Genomic DNA, 27,317 nt, shown 5'->3' with positions numbered 1-27,317 from the left:
AAAGTTAAAAAAAATAAAATGCCATATTTAGATTTATAGCATAAAAGCGACCAACTACTATTTCTAGAAGTAATATAAGTTTATTACCCTTTATTAACTGACCTGATATTTCTCTGAAAAGTTTTGCAGGTTAAGGGATATTCTGTTTTCCTATCTCTTTGTCTCTTTCTATCTCTTTTTCTTTATTTCTCTGTCTCTCTGTGTGTCTCTGTATCTATCTCTCTGTATATTCTTTGTATTTCTCTCTATCTCTCTTTTTTATTAATTATTTCTGTCTTTCTTTATTAAGCTGTGATTTCTTTTCCCATTCATGAAATGTTTATCTTGTGATGATTAAGTTCCACTTCATGCATCAACTACACTGCAGTCTATGATTACATTTGAACTTTTCTTGAAATGTATATTTTGCCCAAATTTTACCTTCCTTAAGTTTCCACTACCAAATTTATTTAGTCACATAAGTCAAAAGCAGAATTGTTATAAATAATCTATTTCAAAACCTTTTTTTTTCCAGATGAGGAAACTGAGGGGCTAAGAGTTGGTGATTTGTACAACCCAGATACTCTGATTGAAAATTCAGCACTTTTCACAATAGCATTTTGATTTGTCTCATTTCTGTAGATAAAGTAAGATTAATCAGTGATATATAACTTTTCATGAAGAATGTTTGACTTTTCATTCATTTACACAACAAATATTTTTGAGGACCTATCACATTAATTGATCTATAGAAGTATGGGATTATTAATGTTCAGGAAACCAGATAATTGTTCTCTATGGATAATGAGGTTGGAAAACTGAGCCCAGATTATTTTGAAGAAGGATATTATGCTTGAGAACTGTGAACAACAATATCTATGTTCTGTTAGAAAGATCAGGTAAGTTATTTATTTTCAAAAATGGTTTTCTTTAGCCTAGAACCTAAATTGTCCCTTTGGGCAAATATTGAACTCTCTCTCTCTCTCTCTCTCTCTCTCTCTCTCTCTCTCTCTCTCTCTCTCTCTCTCTCTATTGCCTTAATGTTTCCAAAATATATTTTCCATGTATTTCATCATTTGATCTTCACAACATGCCTGGAAGTTTGGTGCAATTATTATTTTCACTACAAAGATGAGAAAACTGTAGTTAAAAGTGATTTCTAAGGTATATATATATATATACATACATACATACATACACACACACACACACACACACACACACACACATATATATATATATATAGCTCAGAAGTGAATGAGTTAGGATCTGAACTCATTGTTTTTCTTCTCTTTTCAAGTACAATTCTAATCAACTGTGCCTTGTAACTGCCTTTAGTGAGCTTTAATGGATATATATATATATATATATATATATATATATATATACATATATATATATATATATATATATATATATATATAAAAATAAATAATTTAATTCTTTGTTGCAAAAATATTGATATATATGGAATCTTTCTTTTGATCAATGCTACAACTAGAGTATACAGTATACAGTGAAATTTCTAGGTCATAGGATATGCTTGATATTTTGTGAACCAAAGGAGTTTAAAAGACGATTTAGATTCTGGGCTAAAGAAAACCATTTCTAAAAATAAATAAGTTACCTGATCTTTCTAACTGAACATGAGTATTGTTCACAGTTCTCAAGTACAATATCCTTCTTCAAAATAATCTGGGTTCAGTTTTCTAAACCTCATTACTCACAGCCATCCCCAAGGTATTAAAAATAAGAACAATTTCTAGTGTCCTAAATTTTTATAGTACTGCAATTATATGGAACTGTTTAGTTATTTTCTTTTCATGTTTCTAAATTGCTATCCAGAATTGGAAAAATTAAAAGTACCTTAATGTAACTATCTTGAATGAATGAAAACATTTTAAAGCTCTCTCCTCTGAATATTTTAGTGAGTTTTGAGGATAAAAATAGAAAAAAAGAGAGAGAGCTCCTCCTCTCAAGGAGTTTATGGTATAATTGGGAGAGGAAATATCATATTTTAGATATGGGGTGAAAACCCAGTTATCTTGGCAGTGAAACAACAAGGTAAGATGGTACCCAGGGATCTAAAGAGAACAGTGGCAGGACTTTCTTGGATTTTAGCATGAAGTAGGAGGGAAGATATTCAGCTCTGTTGGCCCCTCTATCTTACTAAAGTGTAGTAGGGAACACAGTTCATTTAAGTGTTCTGAACAGTAAAGCTATTGTTCTTCCTGACCTGTTCATGTTTCAGGATGGAGAGAATCTAGTAGACATGATAGGTCTTGGTGGAAAGGCAAAATGAAGGCAAAGAGGAAACATATCTTTGCTGGTAGGATCTCCATTCTGCCCCTTCAAAATCATCATTTCCTCTACTCTGCTATCTTTGCTAAATTTCCTGGGTATAAGTAAAATTGTAATGTTTGTTCTATTATTTTTATTAGTAATTTGAAATATTTTTTTTCATTTTTTTAGTAGTAGTTTTCTATTCTTTGGAATATTCTTCATATCCTTTTGTCACTTATCTAGTAAATGTTTTATTTTGTGAAATAGAAAAGATGGTTGATGATTGGGAAAGAGTTAAACATTTTTTGCTACATGAATGTAGATAATAAAATATACTCTCATATAAGAAATAATGAATATGAATAATGTAGAGAAGCTTGGAAAGACTTATATGTGCTGACACAGAGTGAGGTAAGGAGAACAAAGAAAACAAAGAAAATATTGATAATTATTATAACAAATACAAGTGGAAAGAACAATAATAGCAAAAAAAACTTTTAAGAAGAAAGATGAGAAAGGACCTTTACTTTGCAAAGGTAGAGTACTAGAAAATTGAACTATATAAACATCAAACTTCCTAAGATTTGGGTTAGTTTTTTCTGAATGATTTTTTCTCTTCTCCTTAAGATATGGTTTTATAAAAAAGGATGTCCAAGGGATATAGTGGAAAAAATAGGAAAAAAAATAAAATAAAAAGATATAACATGTAAAATTTCAATTTTTAAAATTACCTAAGAGAGTTTGTTACTAAATGGTTGACAAAGTAATGAAAATTTCTCATCAAAGTTGGCTATAAACACTTTTTTGGAGAAATTGCTGGGATTAACTCTATAGATGCCAGTTTCTTAAATTGTGATTTGCCATCCTATGTAGGCCTTGTAATTTAATGTGAGGGTTGCAAAATTATGATTTAGTATCCATAAATATTTGATATTTATATCTTTATGTCCAGAGTCAAATATAATTTCTTTCTTTCTTTCTTTCTTTCTTTCTTTCTTTCTTTCTTTCTTTCTTTCTTTCTTTCTTTCTTTCTTTCTTTCTTTCTTTCTTTCTTTCTTTCTTTCTTTCTTTCTTTCTAAGCCTAACCTTTTATGTTTATTATTTATTTATTTATTTGAGGCTGGGGTTAAGTGACTTGTCCAGGGTCACATAGCTAGGAAGTGTTAAGTGTCTGAGACCAGATTTGAACTCCCGCGTCCTCCTGAATTCAAGGCTGGTGCTCTATGCACTGCACCACCTAGCTGCCCCTACAATTTCTAATGTATAGAGGTGATAAGTAGAAAAAAGTTTAAGAAGCCTTACTGTTCACTCTAACACTCTCTATTTTTTTTTTTTTTTATCTTGTCTGTTCATAAGAAGCTCAAAGCTTTAAATTTAATATGGTACCTCTGTGCCCTTACTCTACTACTGGACTTCCCAACAAATAACCTAACCATTTAAAGCACAATACTTATTCTTTCACAATGCTTGAGACCTTCAGATCAGAGAAACTGGGACTAAGAAATCCTTAGTTGCCATGACTAGTGATTCAGTTTAAAACAAAAATTACTTTGTTATTTATAAAAGTCTTCCAGACCCTGTCAACAAGTGCATTTCAATCTAGGCAAAATTTTATAAGGTTTGATATCTTATATCCCACCCTTTAATTGAAGCAGTGTTGAGACTGCAAGATCTCTGACAACTGACAACAATAAGAAATCAAAGCTGATGCAATGAAATAATAATGAAAAAAATCTATGCTATATAAACTGGAGGTAGTTTGGCATTGTTCAAATTCTGCCTCTGATGTTCCCTATCTTTCTGTGTGACCTTTGCAAGACATTTAATCTCCCAAATTATTAATTCTTCCTGTTTCAGTGAACATGTTGTATATGAAGAATTCTGAGGCTTACTATATCTCTATGATCCTATTATTATACAAACATAGCATCTTGGGATTATTTAAGACACAAGTGAATAGTATCTAAAGATATCACTATATTGTAGCACAATACATGACCTGTTATATGGATGATCCTCCTCCATCTAGATAAAAAAAAATTAAATGATGTCTTTATTTAGGAAGAAAAGGAAGCATGGGCTAATTACCAAAATATTTCCAGCCAAATGTGGTATAGTATCAACATTGAAAGTTTCTTATATATCCAGTTTATTTTTATGAACCTTGGCTCTCCATTCCCAGGTAATGCTAATGTATCCATGTGTACACAGACATATACACATAAACACATATATACATGCATATAAAGACTACAGTTTTAATTGAAATCGTTGTTAACTAAAAATGTCAATGTGGTGCCTTCCCTCACAGAATGATTCCTTAGAGGAACAGTAATTTCTATAAACTCTGCCTTGATATCCTTGGGCCAAGTTCATGTCTTCTTCATCACTTCTCATGTGAAAACTGCAGGCTTCAAGAGATGTTAAGGAAGAACACTGGGAACAAACAATAAGGCTGCTGTTTATCAGAATAACCAATGCAGCTGAAAACATATCCTAAATGGCAGAATTACAATGATGGATTGAAACACTTCTTCCACTTGTCCTTGAGAACCAGAGAGGCAACCTCGTTGAGTAATAATTTCTCTGCCTTGCTTGAAGGCAGAGTACTCTGCTTACAGGACACTGATTCATTTGGATCTTGTGTCTATTTTAGCCTTTGGGCATTCCCTATTGCTGAAATTGATACACAGCAGAAGCAGATAAAAATGAAAATGCCTGGGACCTTGGGGATCCTGTGGCTGATATTGAGGAAGCTGTAACCTTGGTATTTGGATCCCCATGGTCCTTGCTTTTTTTGATGGTAGATTGTATCTTACACCATGAGAGACACAATATTCCTATTGTACCAGAAGACCTTATTATTTCATTTTATATTGCTTCTGTGGTCTTTGAAAGGGAAACTGGATAAGTGTGTGTGTGTGTGTGTGTGTGTGTTTGTGTGTGTGTGTGTGTGTGTGTGTGTGTGTGTGTGTGTATACATGCATGTACAAGCTGTTCAGAGGTTCTAACAGATGGTAATCAGGATTGCCAAAGAGAAGAACAGAGTAGCCAGGAAGCCTGAAACTTTTGTAGTACACATTAATATCAGGCCAATCCTAAAAAAAAAGGTGAATTAGTCAGCTGCCTACATGGTATCATTTTAGGGCAATCAAAAAAGGGACTTCTTCCTAATAATTTTTTCATGGACAATTTGTGTAGAAATAGTACTTTTAAGTTCCACCTTTCTCTTTCTGAAAGCATTGAAAATGACTTTCAAAAATACCAAATTATTTTAGGTGAAAGTTAAACACTGATTTATAGAATTCACTTTGGTTTCAAAGTTAAGATAACAGTTAAAGGAGAGCATTTTCCTCCCAGAAATTTGAAGCATTATTAATGTAATTATTTAAAAAGTTCTGGATTTGGAGTTAAACAGCTTGGGTTCAAATCTTGGTTGTACAACATGTTACTTATTTTATTTTGGAAAATTAACACAATACCTCTGTGCCTTAGTTTTTTTCAACTAGGAAATAAAAGAAAATGGTATGGAATTAGAAGAATTTTAAGTTGTTTTTTTTTTTTATTCTAAATATATGATCATATGCTACTTAATTACTTGTTATCTACCACATATTTTCTATTCAAAACAACTTCATCCCATCATACAACTCCTAATAGGTATATCTGATTCCAATCTTTTCATTTTTCAATTCATCCTACAAATGCTTCTGTAATAATCTTCCCCAATGCTGCTTTCATGTATGGTAAGAAATAGTAAATGCCTTCTTCTCAGATCACAATGCAATAAAAACTACATTCAATAAGAAGTAAGGGGTAAATAGACCAAAAAGTAATTGGAAAATAAATAATCTCATCTTAAAGAATGTTTGGGTGAAACAGCAAATTATAGACACAATTAATAATTTCCCCAAAGAAAATAACAACAATAAGGCATCATACCAAAATTTGTGGGATGCAGCCAAAGTAGTAATAAAGGGAAATTTTATATCTTTAGAGGCTTATTTGAATAAAATAGAGAAAGAGAAGATCAATGAATTGGGCTTGCAACTTAAAAAGCTAGGAAAAGACCAAAATAAAAACCCCAAATCAAAAACTAAACTTAATATTCTAAAATTAAGAGGAGAAATAAATAATATTGAAAGTAAAAAAAAAAAGAACTATTGAATTGATAAATTTTAAAACTAAGAGTTGGTTTTATGGAAAAAAACAATAAAATAGATAAGCCTTTGTTAAATCTGATTAGAAAAAGAAAGAAGAAAATAAAATTGCTAGTCTTAAAAATTGAAAGGGAGAACTTTCCACCAATGAAGAGGAAATTAGAGAAATAATGAGTTACTTTGCCCAACTTTATGCCAATAAATTTGATAAACTAAATGAAATGGATGACTACCTCCAAAAATATAGGCTTCCCAGATTAACAGGGGAGGAAGTAAATTGCTTAAGTAGTACCATTTCAGAAAAAGAAATAGAACAAACTATTAAACAACTCCATAAGAAAAAATCCCCAGTACCATATGGATTTACATGTGAATTCTATCAAACATTTAAAGAACAATTAATCCCAATGCTATATAAACTGTTTGAATAAATAGGGAATGAAGGAGTCCTGTCAAATTCCTTTTTATGACACAGACATGGTACTGATACCTAAACCAGGTAGGTTGAAAACAGAGAAGGAAAATTACAGACCAATCTCCCTAATGAATATTGACATTAAATCCTAAATAAAATATTAGCAAAAAGACTAAAGAAAATCATCCTCAGGATAACACACATGACCAAGTAGGATTTATACCAGGAATGAAGGGCTGGTTCAATATTAGGAAAACTATTAGTATAATTAACCATATCAATAAACAAATTAACAAAAAAAAATATGATCATCTCAATAGGTGCAGAAAACATTTAATAAAATCCAACATCCATTCCTATTAAACACATTTGAGAGTATAGGAATAAATGGACTTTTCCTTGAAATAATCAGTAGCATCTATTTAAAACCATCAGTAAGCATCATATGTAATGGAGATAAACTGGAACCATTCACAATAAGATCAGGAGTGAAACAAAGTTGGCTACTATCACCATTACTATTCAATATTGTATTAGAAATGTTAGCATTGACAATAAGAGTTGAGAAAGTGATTAAAGGAATTAGAGTAGGTAATGAGGAAACCAAATTATCACTCTTTGCTGTTGATATGATGGTATACTCAGAAAACTCCAGAGATTCTACTAAAAAGTTATTAGAAATAATCCACACCTTTAGCAAAGTTGCAGGATACAAAATAAACACATACATCATCAACATTCTTATATATCACTAATGAAATCCAACATTTAGAGTTAAAAAGAGAAATGCCACTTAAAGTAACTACCAATAGTATAAAATATTTGGGAATCTATCTGCCAAGGGAAAATAAGGAAATACTTTCCACAAAAATAAAGTCAGATCTAACCAATTGGAAAAATATTAAATGCTCTTGGATATGGCAAGCAAATTTAATAAAAATGACAATACTATCTCATCTAATCTATTTATTTAGTGCTATACCAATCAGATTCCCCCCCAAAAAAAACTATTTTAATGACCTAGAAAAATAACAAGAAAGTTTATATGGAAAAACAAAAGGTCAAGAATTTCAAGGGAACTAATGAAAAAAAAAAATCAAATGAAGATGGCCCAGCTGTACCATATCTAAAATTATATTATAAAGCAGGAGTTATCAAAACCATTTGGTATTGGCTAAGAAATAGACTAGTTGATCAGTGGAATAGGTTAGGTTCAAAGGACAAAATAGTCAATAACTTTAATAATCTATTGTTTGACAAAAATTCAAAGACCCCAGCTTTTGGGATAAGAACTCACTGTGTAACAAAAACTGCTTGGAAAATTGGAAATTAGTGTGGCAGAAACTAGGAATTGAATACCATACACCAAGAAAAGGTCAAAAATGGATTCATAACCTAGGCATAAATAATGAGATTATAAATAAATTAGAAGAACATTTACCACCTCAGACCTTTGAAAGAGGAAGAAATTTATGATCAAAGAGGAACTAGAGATCATTATTGATCACAAAATAGAAAATTTTGATTATGTCAAGTTAAGAAGCTTTTGCACAAACAATACTAATGCAGAGAAGATTAGAAGTAATAAACTGGGAAAACATTTTTACAGTCAAAGGTTCTGATAAATACCTCATTTCCAAAATATGTAGACAATTGACCCTAATTTATGAAAAATTAAGCCATTCTCCAATCGATAAATGATAAAAGGATGTGAACAATTTTCAGATGAAGAAAATGAAACTATTTCTATCCATATGAAAATATACTCCAAATCATTATTAATTAGAGAAAGGCAAATTATGACAACTCTGAGATAGCATTACACACCTCTCAGATTGGCTAAGATGACAGGAAAACATAATGATGAGTTTTCTTCTTTTTTAATTACTTAATTTATTGATATTAGTTTTATAATTATAAAAATAAAAAAAATTTGACAGTACATATGCATGACTATATTTTTATAGCATTATCCCTTTTAGCCATTTTTCCAAATTTTCCCCTCCCTCCCTTTATTCCCTCCCCTAGATGACAGGCAATCCCTTACATATTACATGTGTTAGAGTATAACTTAGATACAATACATGTGTGTAAATCCAATTTTCTTGTTGCACATTAAGAATTGGATTCTGAAGGTATAAGTAACCTGGGTAGAAAGACAGTAGTGCTAATATTTTACATTCGATTTCCAGTGTTCCTTCTCTGGGTGTAGTTGTTTCTCTCCATCATTGATCAACTGGAAGTGAGTTGGATCTTCTTTATGTTGAAGATATCAACTTCCATCAGAATATATCTTCATAAAGTATTGTTGTTAAAGTGTATAGTGATCTTCTGGTTCTGCTCATTTCACTCAGCATCAGTTCATGCAAGTCTCTCCAAACCTCTCTGTATTCATCCTGATGGTCATTTCTTACAAAGCAATAATATTCCATAACCTTCATATACCACAATTTACCCAACCATTCTCCAATTGATGGACATCCATTTATCTTCCATTTTCTAGCCACTACGAAAAGAGCTGCCACAAACATTTTGGCACACACAGGTCCCTTTCCCCCCTTTAGTATTTCTCTAAGATATAAGCCCAGTAGTAGCACTGCTGGATCAAAGAGTATGCACAGTTTGATAACTTTTTGGGCATAGTTCCAAATTGCTCCCCAGAATGGCTGGATTCTTTCACAACTCCACCAACAATGCATTAGTGTCCCAGTTTTCGCACATCCCCTCCAACATGCATCATTATGTGTTCCTGTCATCTTAGCCAATCTGACAGGTGTGTAGTGGTTTCTCAAAGTTGTCTTAATTTGCATTTCTCTGAACAATAGTGATTTGGAACATTCTTTCATATGAGTGGATTTAGTTTCAATTACATCATCTGAGAAGTGTCATATCCTTTAACCATTTATCAATTGGAGAATGGTTTGATTTCTTATAAATTAGGGTCAGTTCTCTATATATTTTGGAAATGAGACCTTTATCAGAACTTTTAACTGTAAAAATATTTTCCCAATTTGCTACTTCCCTTCTATCTTGCTTGCATGAGTTTTGTTTGTACAGAAACTTTTTAGCCTGATGCAATCAAAATCTTCTATTTTGTGATCAATAATGATCTCTACTTCTCCTCTGGTCATAAATTCCTTCCTCTTCCACAGGTCTGAGAGCTAGACTATGCTGCCTAAATCATGGACCCATTTTGATCTTATCTTGGTATATGGTGTTAAGTGTGGATCAATATCTAATTTCTGCCATACTAATTTCCAGTTTTCCCAACAGTTTTTTTTTTTGAAATAATGAATTTTTATCCCAAATGTTAGTATCTTTGGGTTTGTCAAACACTAGATTACTATAGTTGTACCCTTTTTTGTCCTTTGTACCTAATCTGTTCCACTGTTCTACTGGTCTATTTCTTAGCCAATAGCAAATGGTTTCGTTGACTGCTGCTTTATATCATAGCTTTAGATCAGGTACACCTAGACCACCTTCATCTGACTTTTTTTTTCATTAATTCCCTTGAAATTCTCCATCTTTTATTCTTCCATAGGAACTTTGTTGTTATTTTTTCTAGGTCATTAAAATAGTTTCTTGAAAGTCTGATTGGTATAGCACCAAATAAATATATTACTTTGGGGAGTATTGTCATCTTTATTATAATAGCTCGGCCTATCCACAAGCACGGAATGTCTTTCTAATTATGTAAATCTGATGTTATTTTTGTGGCAAGTGTTTTGTAATTTTGCTCATATAATTCCTCAATTTTCTTTGGTAGATGGATTCCCAAATATTTTATACACTCAGCATTTGTTTTTAATGGAATTACTCTTTGTATCTCTTGCTGTTGCATTTTGGTGATGTATAAAAATGCTGAGGATTTATGTGGATTTATTTTGTATCCAGCAACTTTGCTAAAGTTGTGAATTATTTCTAATAATTTTTTATTAGAATCTCTGGGGTTCTCTAAATATATCATCATATCATCTGCAAAAAGTGACAGTTTGATTTCCTCATTACAGATGCTTAGTCCTTTAATTTCTTTCTCAACTCTTATTGCCGAAGCTAGCATTTCTACTATAAAATTTAATAGTAATGGTGATAGTGGGCAACCTTGTTTCACTCCTCATCTTACTGGGAAAGGTCCCAGTTTATCTCCTTTACATATTATGCCTACTGACGATCTTAAATATATGCTCCTGGCTATTTTAAGGAATAGTCCATTTATTCCTATACTCTCGAGAGTTTTTAGTAGGAATGGATGTTGGATTTTATCAAATGCTTTTTCTGCATCTATTGAGATGATCATATGGTTTTTATTAATTTGAGTATTAATATGGTCAATTATACTAATAGTTTTCCTAATATTAAACCAGCCCTGCATTCTTGGTATAAATCTTACTTGATCATAGTATGCTATCCTGGGGATGTTTTTCTGAAAACTTTTTGCTAATATCTTATTTAAGATTTTAGCATCAATATTCATTAATGAGATTGGTCTATAGTTTTCTTTCTCAGTTTTCAATCTACCTGGTTTAGGTATCAGTACCATGCCTGTGTCATAAAAAGAGTTTGGTAGGACTCCTTCATCCCCTATTTTTTCAAATAGTTTATATAGCATTGGGGCTAATTGTTCTTTAAATATTTGTTAGAATTCACATGTAAATCCATTTGGTCCTGGGGATTTTTTCCTGGGGAGTTGATTAATAGCTTGTTCTATTTCTTTTTCTGAAATGCGACTATTTAAGCAGTTTACCTCCTTCTCTGTTAATCTAGAAGCCTATATTTTTGGAGGTAGTCATCCATTTCACTTAAGTTATCAAATTTATTGGCATAAAGTTGGACAAAGTAACTCCTTATTATTTCTCTAATTACCTCTTCATTAGTGGAAAGATACCCCTTTTCATTTTTCAGACTAACAATTTGATTTTTCTCTTTCCTTTTTCTGATCAGATTTACCAAAGGTTTATCTATTTTATTGGCATTGTCATAAAACCAACTCTTGGTTTTATTTATTGATTCAAAAGTTTTTTTTGTTTTTTTTTTTTTTTTTTTTTTGTTTTGTTTTTACTTTCAATATTATTGATTTCTCCTTTTAATTTTAGTATTTCAAGTTTGATTTTTGGTTGGGGGGTTTTAATTTGGTCTTTTTCTAGCTTTTTAAGTTGCAGGCCCAATTCATTAATCTTCTCTTTCTCTATTTTATTTAAGTAAGCCTCTAAAGATATAAAATTTCCCCTTATTACAGCTTTAGCTGCATCCCACAAATTTTGGTATGATGTCTCATCATTGTCATTATCTTGAATGAAATTATTAATTGTTTCCATAATTTGCTGTTTCACCCAGTCATTCTTTAAGGTGATATTATTCAGTTTCCAATTACTTTTTGGTCTATTTGCCCCTAACTTCTTATTGAATGTACTTTTTATTGCATTGTGATCTGAGAAGAAGGCATTTACTATTTCTGCCTTCCTGCATTTAATTTTGAGATCTTTATGTCCTAATATATGGTCAATTTTTGTATAGGTTCCATGAACTGCTAAGAAAAAAGTATACTACTTTCTATCACCATTCAGTTTTCTCCAAAAGTCTATCATACATAGTTTTTCTAATGTTCTATTTACCTCTTTAATTTTTTTCTTATTTGTTTTGCGGTTTGATTTATCTAATTCTGAGAGTGCAAGGTTGAGATCTTCCACTATTATAGTTTTACTGTCTATTTCTTTTTGTAACTCTCTTAACTTCTCCTTTAGGAAGTTATATGCTATACCACTTGGTGCATATATATCTTTAGTATTGATATGGCTCCATTGTCTTTTAGCAGGATATAATTTCCTTCCTTATCTCTTTTAATTAGATCAATTTCTGGTTTTGCTTGATCTGAGATAAGGATGGCAACCCCTGCTTTTTTGATTTTATCTGAAGCATAATAGATTCTGCTCCAACATTTTACCTTTACTCTGTATGTATTTCTCTGCTTTAAGTGTGTTTCCTGTAAACAACATATTGTAGTTTTCTGACTTTTGATCCAGTCTGCTATCTGCCTCAGTTTAATGGGAGAGTTCATCCCATTCACATTTACAGTTAAAATTACTGATTCTTTATTTCCTGCCATCATATTATCCCCTGATAATGCTTTTTCCCCCATTGACCCCGAACCCCTTCCCCAGTATATAATTTATAGACCCCACTTGTGAATTGCAGCCCTCTCTTTTTTGTATCCCTCCCCTCTCTTTTTAAGTCCCTTCCCCTTTCTTGTACCCTTCCCTTATTCCCCTTTTCCTTTTCCCTTTTCCTCCCCCCCTTTTAATGAGGTGAGAGAGAATTATCTGAAAAACAAATATGTCAATTATTTACTCTTTGAGCCCATTCTGGGAGAGTAAGATTCACACAATGTTTCTCCCCCTCTGTAAATTCCCTCAGATGTGGTAGATTTTCTGTGTCTCTTCCTGGGATGTAGTTTCCCTCTTTTTATCTCTCCTTCCCCTTTTTCTGATACTATCCCCTTCCCTTTACTACTTCCCTTTTTTTACATTATAACAGTAAAATCAAATTATCCATCTGGACTTTCTGTATATCCACAACAGAGATACAGTTCTCAAGAGTTCTTTTTACCTTTTTCTGCTTCTCTTTAGTCTTGTGGATGTAGATCAAATTTTTTGTTTAAATTTGTTTTTTTTGTTTTCTTCTTAGAAAGAAATGGAATTTCTCTGTTTCATTAAATGACCATCTTCTTCCATGGAAGAAAATACTAAACTTAGCTGGGTAGTTTATTCTTGGTTGCAATCCTTGTTCCTTTGCCTTTTGGAATATCAGGTTCTAAGCCCTTCAATCCTTTAATGTGGAAGCAGCCAGATCTTGAGTGACCCTTATTGTGGCACCTTGATATTTGAAATGTTTTTTACTAGCTGCTTGCAATATTTTTTCCTTAGTGTGGTAGTTCTTCAGCTTAGCCACAATGTTCCCTTGGAGTTCTTTTTTTAGGGTCTTTTTCAGAAGGTTTTCAATGAATTCTTTCAAATCCTATTTTCCCTTCTGTTTCTATTATCTCTGGACAGTTCTCTTTAATGATTTCCTGTAAAATAGGATCTAGGCTCTTTTTTTGATCATAGTTTTCAGAAAGTCCAATGATCCTGAGATTATTTCTCCTAGATCTATTTTCCAGGTCTATAGATTTTCCCATTAAGTATTTGATGTTATTCTCTAGCTTTTCATTTTTTAAAAATTTTGTTTGACTGATTCTTGGTTTCTCAATGAATCATTCCTTTCTATTTGTTCAGTCCTGATTTTTAATGAGTTATTGTCTTCATTCACATTTTTTAGTTCTTTTTGTATATGCCCAATTGAGTTTTTAAGTGAATTATTTTGCTCTGTTTAATTTTTTTTCCATTTCACTAATTTTTTTAGTGAGTTATTTTCTTTTTCCAATTCAGAAATCCTACTTTCTTGTGATTTCTTAACCTTTTCTAACTCACAAATTTTGTTTCCCTGCACCTCCTGTGAATCCTTTATTTTTTTCTACTCAAATTTCAGGACATTGTTATTCTCTATCATGTTTCTCTTTCCTTTGCCCATTTTTTTCAAACTCTCTTAACTTTTTAATAGTCTATCCTAGGGGAGAGTTATTTGATGGAGGGCAGTTATCATTCCCCTTTAGGGTATTATCTGGAGACTCTTCTGCTGTTAGCCTCCTTGGAGTTGTTTACCTGCTCTTTCTCTGTATAGAAGGTGTCAATCTTTCTCTTCAGCTTCTTACTTATTGTTAAAAATCAGTGGGGGTCTGCCTTTGGGGTAAGAAATCTATTTACCAGCTTCCTCCCAGACCAGATGGATGCAGCAGTCCTTTGCCTGAGTTAAGAGAGAGTTCTGGGAGAGTGTTCCCCTCCCCCCTCCCTGGAAATACCTTAGAGGTGGTTAGCACTGCTGCACCTTCGAAAAGTCCCCAGTGAAGGGCCCAGCTGTGTGCCCTAGAGACTTCCCTGAGGTTTAAGGGAGAACAGTGAAAGTGTCACAAACCCCAGCAAAAGCTTCCTGTGGGGCCATGAATATTAGTGGCTGATGCAAAAAGCCCCTGAGCTCAAACAGGAAGTGTCTGCCTGGAAACCTCGGTCCCTACTTCAAAGGTTCCACTTCTCTGGGAATTCCACTGCTGCTAGAATTCCACTGCCTCACACTGAGCCCCACCATTATGTGGATTAGAAGCTGCCTTGGGCTGTGCCCCCCTCTGTTCAGGCTCCCAAGGAGAAGCTCTGGGCAACAGAAGGTAGCTGCACAGCAGTGCTGAGATTGGTGTTAGGTCACTTCCAGATTGGGGTGGATTTAGGATCTGCCTTTATATTTTAAAATAGCTTGATTTCTCTTCTGATCTGCTGTTTTATAAGCAGAGAAGAGCTATCAGCCTGTGCCAGATTCCTCTATTTCAGTGGGTTCTCTGATCCCAGAGTTCTCCCCATCCCAATCAGCACAGTGTGCTAGCACCTAACCCTGTCTTTGCTGATCTTTTTTTTCCTCCCCTCAGAACCAACATTTTCTGTTGAAATTCCAGATTCTCTTCAGCTGGTAAGTTGTACTTCTAATCCTTGTGGTTTTTACCAGTCCAGCGTTATTTTTGAGGCTGATTTTGCTAGTTGGTATTGAGGGGAGAAGGGAACTTACAAATATGCGTGCATCTTCTCCGCCATCTTGGCTCTGCCCCATAATGATGAATTTTCGAGAGTATATGGGAAAACTGGAACACTGATATATTTTTGGTGGAATTGTGAATATATCCAGCCACTCTGGAGAGCAATTTGGAACTATGCTCAAAAAGTTATCAAACTGTGCATACCCTTTGATACAACGGTGCTACTACTGGTCTTATATCCCAAAGAGATGTTAAAGAAGGGAAACGGACCTGTATGTGCCAGAATGGTTGTGGTAACCCTCTTTGTAGTGGTCAGAATCTGGAAACTAAGTGGATGCCCCTCAACTGGAGAATGGCTGAATTAATTGTGGTATATGAATGTTATGGAATATTATTGTTCTATAAGAAATGATGAACAGAAGGATTTCAGAGAGGCCTGGAGAGACTTATATGAACTGATGCTGAGTGAAAGAATAGGACCAAGAGATCATTGTATACTTCAAGAACAATACTATATGATGATCAATTCTGATGCACATGGCCCTCTTCAACAATGAGAAGAACCAACTCAGTTCCAATAGAGCAGTAATGAATTGAACCAGCTACACCCAGTGAAAGAACTCTGGGAAATGAGTTTGAACCACTGCATAGAATTCCCAATCCCTCTATATTTTTCTTCCTGCATTTTTGATTTCCTTCACAGGTTAATTGTACACTATTTCAAAGTCTGATTCTTTTTATACAACAAAATATCTGTATGGACTTGTATACATATATTGTTTTTTAACATATACTTTAATATATTTAACATGTCTTGGTCAACCTGCCATCTGGGGGATGAGGGGAAAATTGAAACAAAAGATTTTGCAACTGTCAATGCTGAAAAATTTACCCATACATATATCTTGTAAATAAAAAGGTATAATAATAAAAAAGAAAAAAAAAAAACCAATAAAGTGATTCTTTGAATAAAATTAGGTCCTAGTACATTTGGTAGTAGAAAGAGTATTTCAGTTGATAATGCATTGATATCAATTCATGTTTTGTTTGTTTTGTTTTGTTTTGTTTTCTGGGGAAATATGATACTTCTTTAATTCATGTAGTTAGAGTAGAGAAGACAGCTCATCAACTTTTAGAGCTCATCAACCTCAACTGCCTCATTTTATGGATGAGGTAAATTGATACACATGAAGTGCATCTGAGGGAAGTTAACTTTTAACATTTAATTTTATCCAAGGTCACATACATAGTTTGCAAATAGTAATGCAGCAATTTTTACTTAGGTCTGATAATTCTGTTGCTAGCATTCTTCACCCTGCTCATTCATTACATCACCATATGGGTTACCTTATCCAGGATCACATTGGGACTTTTTAAAATGTGTAGTAATGCAACTGATTCATAGTGTTATAATGCTTTTTATTTTAAAACTTCTATAGGAAGTGAATACTCTACTATTGCTCTACTTGTAGAGCTAATATCTCTATCATGTGATGTGACTTTCCCTCATTGTGTTATGTGTCATCTTGCCTAAAGTAAATTGTAAGTACCTGGATGGTAAGAATCATCATTATATAATAACCATTGAATTAAAAATTATTATATGCCAACTGTGCATAAGGTAACACATCATTGGTTTGATAGAAAATGACTAAGATAATCTTTGTCCTCATAAAATTTAGAATTTAGAATCTACTACAATCTAGTAGGTTAAACTGCCTTTGTATGGTAAATTCAACTTAAATTGAATTAAATGATATGTAAAATTTAAAAGTATAAATTAAGTTCAATTGTAAGAAAATTAAAAAATTTGAGAACTGAAAGCTACTAGTTGAGTGTAACTGGGGAAAGAAAGACTTCTAACAGTGGAAATGCCATATAGAGGAGGTGGTAACTTTTAAACTAGGACTGAAGGATGATGATAAAGACTATAAATAAATTATTGTCAGTGCTTTTTCTTATATAATTCTTTTCCATTGTTTATGATTGGGCTAAAGTATTTTATAATTGCTGGAGACAAGTTTTGCATATTAACACATAATAGAGTTGTTCATCAATAATTCATTTAAACAAGCTTCACTTTGATATAATAAATGAATTATTAATTGATGCTCTTAAGGAAAACAGTTTTGAGCAGAAGTTGTTTTATTCCTCGGTTTCTGGCTCTGGTTTTAGGTTAGCACAATATTTGCAAAAGAAACAGATGCCACAAATTTAATTATGTAAACAAATCAGAGCATTACTTTGCAGAATCCATCATGTTTTTTCAAAATATATCAAAATTAGCACATCCAGTGACAAACTCATCTAAATGATGCTATTTACCAAGAGCAAAAAGGCATTTCTGATTTAGAAAGGTGTTAACTTATTAGATACAAATATTCTGGAGAGATTTCTACCTATTTGTTACAGCTTTCCAAAAGAAACTTCCTTTTAGTTAAATGGTTCTTTTGCAACATTAGACCAGTTTATATGTTCAATGTACCCATCAACTAAACACAAAGAGAATTTATTATGTATATACCTAGTGTATTATGTGTCAAGAATTGTGTGGAAGATCATAGAATATTGATGCAGAATTGGAGTGGAATTGAGAGGACATCTAAACCAATCCTCTTAATTTACAGAGAAAGAAATTAAGGCTTCAGTATTTATGAATCCCCTTCAGGACTCTTCAAGTTCAGTTCCTTTTTGGGACTTATCCAGTTTTGGAACAGGAATAAACTAGAATAAGCTTGTTGACAAAATATGATGTACAAACTGTGGCAGAGTAATGAAGTTTTCATTTGGAATTAATATTTAAATCTTTGATAGCAACATAGAAAATTGGTTGGTTGGGGGATAACTATATATACTTTGTAATATTCCAGAAAGGAAACGATAAAGACCAGATTTAAGTTCATAAGTTCTGAAGATTTAAAGATGAAATGAATCCAGAAGTTTGCTATGGTTCTACTGTTACCAAAACGTCCTGATGACACAACTTTTTCCAATGTGGATCAGCACCTGCCAAGCAACTTACAGTCTTTCTGATTAGCCTTCTCTGTATCTCATTCCACCCTTGCCCATCCTTTTTTTTTCTTTTGTCAAACACTTTATTCTGACTTCCAAGGCTTATAAAAGATGACTTACTTGCCTATTCCACTGAGAAGATTGTGCAACTCGCATGTTATGCATTTCTTAGCATCCTCCCACCTTAATTTCATCACTTTTCTTCTTTCCAGACATACAGCAGGGAGGCCTTTTCTTCACTTAGCCATATTTCTCTGTCTTTGATTACTTTCCCTTTCATTACCTATAAAAATGTTATATAGTCATTGTACTTATCCATGTTCTCCTGTAACTATAATCCATATATATCTGTTTCTATTCTATCACTCTTAACTGCAAATAGATGTTTTCTCAAGACATCCTCTAAAAATCATTCATTTGAATTTTTTGTCCACTTAATTACCATATAACCTCTTTTCCATGTCATTGTTGAACTTTCAAAATCATCATCCAAGAACTCTTTTATTGTTTAATCTCCTCAAGCAGATTGGATCAAGTATTCTTGAAAATGTTGTTTTAGCTTGGTTTTTGGCAGCTGGGACAAGACCAAAGGCAAAGATAACATGGACCTAATGCCCAACTTCTTGTTGTCCTGCTTTGACATGACTTTTATCATCATAAATGATAGATGAGCACAATGAAGAAAGAGACATGACTCTAGCCATGCACAAATTCACCCTCTATATGAACACTCAGAGGCTATGGACAGAAGAAATTGAACTGGGGAAACTGAAAAAAATTCATAACTTGCAGTCAGTTGAAGTATGGGCTGCACTTGTCTGCAAGAGCTTCCAAGAAACTGAAGAATCCCTAGATCCAGATGTATGCCTGTACCTACCAACAAGAGTTCAAGAAGGAGTTTGCTCCAACATCTCTATCAATGTAGCTTAAGGTCATCATCCAAATCTCTGGATCCCTCAGCAAGATCGAGTTGCAACTTTTCACCACAGAGGCTGATGTGGAGAAGGACCTGAGGGTCTTTCAGGTGTCCACACTTGACACTGTCCTATCCAGGTCCCTGTCAGGAATGGAAGGCTTCACCAGCCAGGAAGACCAGGACATGCTGATATGCATCAAGAAGTAGCTCAAACGCTGCTTTGTCACTGAGCAGAGCATAGAGCACAATTTCATTAAGCAGAAATACTCTCAGCATGCCATCTACAAGGACCTGCAGGTCATGATACACTGAAGTGAGAGCCAGCATCGCCTGCAGCAGAGAGTCCTCTACTGCCACAATAATCATCTGGCCTTTTGCTCACCTGCCCTAGCTCACATTGCCTTCTCAGAACTTGGGAGGATCCTTCTACCTCCCTCTGCCATCTGTTACTGTTGCTACTGCTTCCTGGGCCAGACTTGCCTCCCTTAGGGCCAGACTGCAAGTCATGCCTTTCTCCATCCTGTTCCCCTCCCCTCCTATACCACTGCAGTGAGCAGAGGCTCCAGCTCGAATGGAGTCCCTTTCCCCAGCAACTTTGTGATCTGGGTTTGGTAGAAGTGAAAAGTTCTTTGATAACAATAAATAAGTGATTGATAGAAAAAAAGAAAATGTAATTTTAGGTTACAAATGACCTGCTAATCTTCTAATCCATTGATTCTTTTAACTAGCTTTTATCTTCCCTGTCCTCATTATAGCTTTTACATTATAGACTATCCTGCTTCCAAGTAATCAAGCTTTGATTAAGAACTTACCAGATGTCAGGCGATATATAAGGTATTATAGATTAAAAGAAAAAAGGGCATGAGAACACTGTTTCTTCTCTTCATATTCAAATAGACGGAAAAAACATAATATGAATTACATGTAGAAAATAAAGAGAAGTAATATCAGAAGAAAGGGACAAAGTAGGAGGGTGAAGTGAAAGAAACAGAGGCATCTTGCTTAATGTGGAATTTGAAATGTGTCTTGAAAGAAACCAGAAAATCTATCAGGTAGAGGTAAGAGCAAGAATATTCCAGGCATGGTGGACAACCTAGATGAAGACAAGGTGTCAAGAAATGAAATCAGTGGAAGACACGGAAGGTAGGCCAGTGAAGCTGATCATAAACTGCATGAAGTAGAATGAAATATAAGAAGACTAGGATGACAAGAAGGAACTCTGCTATTAACCTTTTAAAGTGCCAAACTAAAGAATTTATATCTAACCCTGAAAATAGATCAGGGAGAACAATTAAAAACGTGTTGCCGAGGGATTGATTTCAAGTCCATATATAACTAACATAAATATATGACTCAGTATAGAGCATATTAATAAATATTTCTCAAAAGAATCAATTAACAACCATATGAAAGATTTTACTAAAGTGCTAATAAGAAAAATAGGAATCAGAATCTGAGAAACTGAAAGCCCTAAATTCTTATATAAAGTATGAGATGAGATATTCACTTGAAGTGCCATTAGAGGCTTAAGGAGGTGGCTTGAGGACAGATGAAAGCATTTGGACTAATTGCTACAGTGACAGCTATAAGTTTTACAGTGGAAGGAAACAGGAGATAAGGAGTGGATGAACCTTACCCAGAATGGATTCAAAGAGGGAATACATATATACTCTTATTAGAAATGTAAATCTATTCTACTCTACAGGAAAATAAGAAGATAAGTAAGATAAGGGAAAAATGATAGAAGAGAGGGAACTGTGAGAGAGAGAGAATAATCAGAAGCAAAACACTTTTGAGAAGGGACAAAGGTGAAAAAAGAAAGAAAGTAAAATAAACAAGGGAAATAGGAAGGAGGGGAATACAGTTAGCAATAGTAAATGTGAAAAAAAAATTGAGGTTAGTTTTTGTGATAAAGGACTAATTTCTCGAATATAAACATCTAACACCCTATGCCAAGATAAGGTGAAAAATGTGTTCATAATTTAGACATAAAGGGTGTTTCTACAGCAAATTAGGAGAACAAGGGATAATCTACCTCTTAGATCTGTGGAGAAGGAAGGAATTTATGACCAAATAAGAACTAGAGAACATTATGGAATGCGAAATGAATAATTATGACTATATTAAATTAAAAAGGTTTTGTACAACCAAAACAAATGCAGCCAAGATTAGAAGGGAAACACAAAACTGGAGGAAAATTTACTTCCAATGATTCTGATAAAGACCTCATTCCTAAAATAGATAGAGAATTTATTCAAATTTATAAAATACAAGCTATTCTTTAATTGATAAATGGTCAAAGGATATGAATATATAATTTTCAGATGAAGAAATTAAACACATTTGTAATCATGTGAGAAAAAAATGCTTTAAATCACTATTGATTAAAAAGATGCAAATTAAAACAACTCTGAGGTACCAGAGGTAACCTTTTTGAGTCTGGTATTTTAGTGCTCCTCCTTGCCATGGAACTGTCACCTAGCATTTCAACTGAGATCCAATTATAAGCAAAACAAAAGATTCCTATCTTGGTGCTATCAAATAGAGTCTTATAATCTCCATCTGATTAGTTGTTTAATGTCCTTACTTTATGTGGGCTGAGAGGTCTGCAAGCATCTGCTGCCACAATTGATTCACTGGATACTAAGGACTTCTCCTGGTTTGTCAGGGCTGTGTCTTTTCTGGTGCTTGGGAGGGTCTGTGCTGGTGTGGCCTGAACTGGATTGTGTTTCATTCTCACCCACTTGAGAGAGATCTTTCCTGATGACCTTCTAAGTTGTCATTGGCTGGGAAATTATTTATTTCACCCCATCTTTTTCTTTTTAAATTTCTGGTGCTCCAAGAATTGTTTTATAACATTATTTAAAAGTGTTATAGGAATGTTGGGAGAGTTCAGGCAAGTTAAAACTTTTTCTTGGCCCTCTTGGCTCAACATCCCCAAGGTCTATTTTAAGGATCAAAGGAGTCATATATTCAAAGTCTTTTGCAATCCTTAAAATGATGTAAATGCAAGTGATGAAGATGATGTTGCTACTGATGATGATGATGATGTACAAAACTCTGAGTTTTAGAATATACTTTCAAATCTCATAAGTTCCAGTCATATTTGCACTATTTCCTAGATGATTGTATACTTATGTAATTATAGATTTTCAAAAGTGAAATGAATTTCAAGGATCATCTAGAATCACCTGACCTGTAATATTTCTGAGAAATAGTTATCCAATGTCAATAGTAATCTTTCATGTTTTGGGGAACTTAGTGTGTTTATTTAGTATGTGATTAAAGTGCTTGAAGTCACTTAGAATGAAAGTTAAGTTAAAAAAGACCTCATTAGACTGAGGACAGAAGGAATGAAATAGGTGAAATGTACTATGAAATCTATTATGAAGGTGGAAAAGCTCTCTCATAAAAGAGAAAAAAGGACAGGAAAAATTGCCTAAATTAGGAGAAATCTGAGTGTGAATCTTCATTATGTTATTAACAAATTATATAACCTTCAAAAAATGATTTCTCCAACCTAAGCCTCAGTTTCCAAATATGTAACCTGAGGGAGAAGTGGACATGATGTGTCCCTTTTATCTCTAAAATGGAATGAGTGTAAGACTTGTAATAAAAATGAAAGCAGACTTATTTGGTACTTGAAAGTTGGGAAAGTGATATACATATATATATATATATATATGCACACACACACACATATATATAAATATGTATTTATGTACATAATATATGTGATTTATATTACTTATATGTGAAATGTTTTACATATGACTTATGTAAGATAATACATATTATAGATAAATATATATATATAATATCATAGTTTTCTATTATATAAGTATATAGTCTATAACTATGTAATTTTAAAAATGACAATACATATTATACTACATATCTATAACTATATAAATATAAGAATTATATGTATATAGCACACATTTGTGTATATATCTTACATATGTGCATTGTATATATACATGTACAGATACATAAACATTCATATCTTAAGTCATAAATATCCTGTGAGGCTGGTACTCTTGGTATCCCTATCATTTGTCAGAGGAAGACAATTATGTTCAGAAAGGTTATATCTGCTGTCTATGGTCACAGAACTAGGAAGTGTTAGAGACAGATTTGACTTTAGATCTTGTTTCCAGGTCCAGCAGGCTATTTGCTCTATGTGGGTACTTTAATGTATTTATATAGAAGGAAAGGGTAGCTTTTACAAGGAAATGTAATCAGAAGTGCTCTAGAGTTCTTGGCGTTTCATCCATCAGACAGAAATAAACTTGCATTAAAGAGTACATTGCATTTGAGAAAGAGTATTGGTTTTCAATTCCACATAGCATTTTGATTCAATATATAATATTATATATTGGCTACTGAAAAAGGTTAGTGATATTTCCTCAGGTTACATAGATTGTTTTTTTTATTTTATTTTGATAAAGTAAGAAAATTTTTACTAAAAATTAAGATCAATGAAAAAGTACAGAATCCTTCCAGAAAACTTAAAGGGGCATTCATTATCTACTTAGTTTTGAACCCCAAGTTATAATTCGACTTTTTCAAAAACTAGTTTGTATTAAAGAGCTTTGCAAATTGTAGGTGTACTTGTGAGCACATGTAAGTGATCAAATAGCAATTATATTTCAGAGTTCTGCAGTTCCTTTGCCTCAAATCTCACAGGCTATTTTGTAGAACTTATAGATACCTTTGTGTCATTCAATTTCTCTATTTTCTTAGAAATACTTTATAATATTTTTGTCTGTATAGGATCTGTAAGTGCACAGAAATAGAATAAAATGAAACTTTGTCTAGTTATTTTCTATTCTGTTGGGACAAATCATAAAAAAAATCAAACAAGAATTTGAGCTAGTGTTTAGCAATGGTATTTTCATTGTTCTTCCTGATAGTTTCATATTTGCATGAATTAATCTGTGACCAGAGACACTGTTTTAAATTTTGCGACTCATTTCATAGGACACTTCTTTAGTTTAAATTCCTGGTAAATTGAACCAAGGAAGCTCCATAACTATTTTCTTATTCTTCTACATTAGTTTTTGTTATGCAGTAGATGAGATAGACATGATTTTTGTCCCATGATCCACTTTTAACATCAGGGTCCAGATATTTCTGTAGAAGTGGACAGTATGACTTGAGGAACCTTCAATGTTTATCCATCTGGCTTAAAATAGCTCCCTATTAATTGCACTTAAAATTCCACTCATTCATTCATGAAAGTGTTTCAACTTAAGTAGACTTGGAGGAGAGGGACAGACAGAGAAGAATCACTTATTATGTGACAGATACTCCTTTAAGAAAATTAAATCTAGCTAATTTGATCCTCACAACAACTCTAAAATAGATATTATTATGCCTATTTTGCAATTGAGAAAATTGAGGCAGAAAGCAGTTATGTGGCTTGCCCAGAGTCACATAGCAATAATTATCAGGGGTCAGATTTGAACTTAGTTCTTCTTGATTCAAATAGTTGCTCTTTTCTAGCCAGATATTTTTAAAAAGCCAAGTGATACAGTATATAGAGTACTGAGCCTGAAGTCAAGAAGACTCATTTTTTTCTGAGTTCAAATATCACCTCAGAGACTTATTGGGTATGTGACTCTAAGAAAATCACTTAACCTTGTCCTTCAGTTTTCTTATCTATAAAATGACTGGAAAAGGAAATGGAAAATCACCCTTGTATTTTTCTCAAGAATCCCAAATAGAGAATCAGACTGAAATAATTGAATAGCAGCAGAACAGTGGCTTCTCAACTCCAAGATCAGTCTAGGTTCTATCCACTACGCCCCCTAGCTGCTTCTTAAAACTCTATGGCTCAAATAGAGAAAATATTCAAGTAATCCACATGACACTAGTTGTATTCAAAATATCTTTTGCATATCTTTTCATTCTGGATGAATGACATAGGGGATAAAATTCCTGTTGCCTAACTTGAGAAACTTTTCAACAAAACTATAACCCCTTCTTCAGTTTCTCTGGTTAAGTTCTGTGAACCAACTGGCCAACACTGCATGCTACAGTTTCCCAAAAGTCTTCATAAAGTTGTTAGCTTTCCTGACTTGAAACTGCATTTTTGAACCATCCTATATAACAATTATTACATGAAACTCAGAGAAAGTCACTTCTCAATCCCAATATTTCATAAAACATTTAGAGTAAAATTCAGAGTAAGCCACATTTAACCATAGTGTCCAGCTATGACCTTGGTAAAAATGTCCCTCCTCAGGAGCAGGATTAGAAGCATCATGGCCAGTGTGATTGAAGCAGAAAAGTCAGACACACAAAAAATATTAGGTTTTGAGATCAACCCAATCTAAAAAATCCTCAAACTGCAAGATTTGCTTATTGACCTGTTTAGAGAAAATGAGGCATCAGACTAAATGAGAAAAATAAAACAATACAAACCAAAGAAAGGACTTCATTTGGAAAATTAACCCTTTTATACCTCAAAACTTTTTCAATTTTATCCCTCCAAATAGCCCCAACAATTGAAAATACTGTGTTTTATAAAATATCAATTTTTCCCTTGAGGGAATATGCTCAGGTTTACTGGATTCATTATTCTTGGTTGTAATTTTTATTTCTTTGCCTTCCAGAATATCAAGCTTTCTACTACTTTAACAAGGTAGTTTCTAATTCTTATGTAATCCTTACTTTGGCTGATGTATGTTTGAATGATTTTCTAATGCTTGAAATATTTCTCCCTTGACCTGTTAGCTTTGGAATTTGACTATAATATTCCTGGAATTTTTCATTTTAAGATCTTTTTTTCAGTATGTAAAAAGTGGATTATTTCAATGTCTCTTTTATACTATTTCTAAGTTTTACTGTATGATTTCTTGAAATAAGACATTTAGGTTTGAAAAAAAAAAACAAAAACTATGACTTTCAGGTAGTCCAATAAATCTTAAATTGCTTCTTGTTGATCTATTTTCCAAGTCAGATTTTTTTTTCTTATTTTCTTCTTTTAATTTTAATTAATTGTTTTTTGATGTCTCATGGAGTCACTACCTTTCCCTTGCTTAATTCTACTTTTTAAGGAATTAATTTCTTCAGTGAGCTTTTGTAGTTATTTTTACATTTAATCAATTCTGCTTTTTATGAATTTTTTTCCCTCAGTGAATTTTTGTGTTTCTTTACCAAGTTATTTTATTTTATAGTTTCCTTGAATCACTTGATTTCTTTTCTTGATTTTTCTTTTATTACTCAACTTTTTCATGATTAAATGCAGGAATTCTTTTTGGAATTATATCCAATTTGATTTTTTTTGGCAGCTTTGCTTATAGATGTTTTCATGTTGTTTTCTTTTTGTCAGTTTGTGTCTTGATCATTCTTGCCATTACATTAGATTTTATGTTCAAATTATTTTGTTGTTGTTGCTGTTGTTTGCTCATCTTTCTATCTTTTTTTTCTTTCATCTTTCAAATACCTTGTAAAGTTTGATGCTACTGTCATAGAGGTGTGGAGACACTGTTCTAAGCTTAAGGCATATCTGTATTGCTATTGTCAGAGATAATTCTAAAGTTCCATATAATTTTGCTGCTTCCAAGATGCTATGATCCAGGGATGTGTGCTTACTGCTCTCCTGGTTTGTACTTTGGTCTTTGTCCAGGAAAGGCTCCTGATCCTTCATTTTGTCCTGCAATATCTCTACCCGAAGAGCTCCTGAAGCTTTTGGGGCTGCTGTTTCAGCTGCCTCTAAGGCTTATAACTGGCAATGCCATTGCATGCATTTTATGTTGGCCCCCATTCTGGTGTCAGCTGTCTTTACAATCTCTCAAATTGCCTTAGCTTGAAATAAATATCTCACGCTAAACTTTTGTGGCTTGGCAAATTCTATTTGATGCATTATTTAAATTTTGTTTTTTGGAAGTGAATGTTGAAATTGTTGGATTGTTGCTTCTACTTTGTCATCTT

The sequence above is a fragment of the Sminthopsis crassicaudata genome, chromosome 3 (assembly GCF_048593235.1).
Source record: "Sminthopsis crassicaudata isolate SCR6 chromosome 3, ASM4859323v1, whole genome shotgun sequence".
Taxonomy (NCBI): Eukaryota; Metazoa; Chordata; class Mammalia; order Dasyuromorphia; family Dasyuridae; genus Sminthopsis; species Sminthopsis crassicaudata.
Note: the sequence above shows the minus strand (reverse complement) of the source record.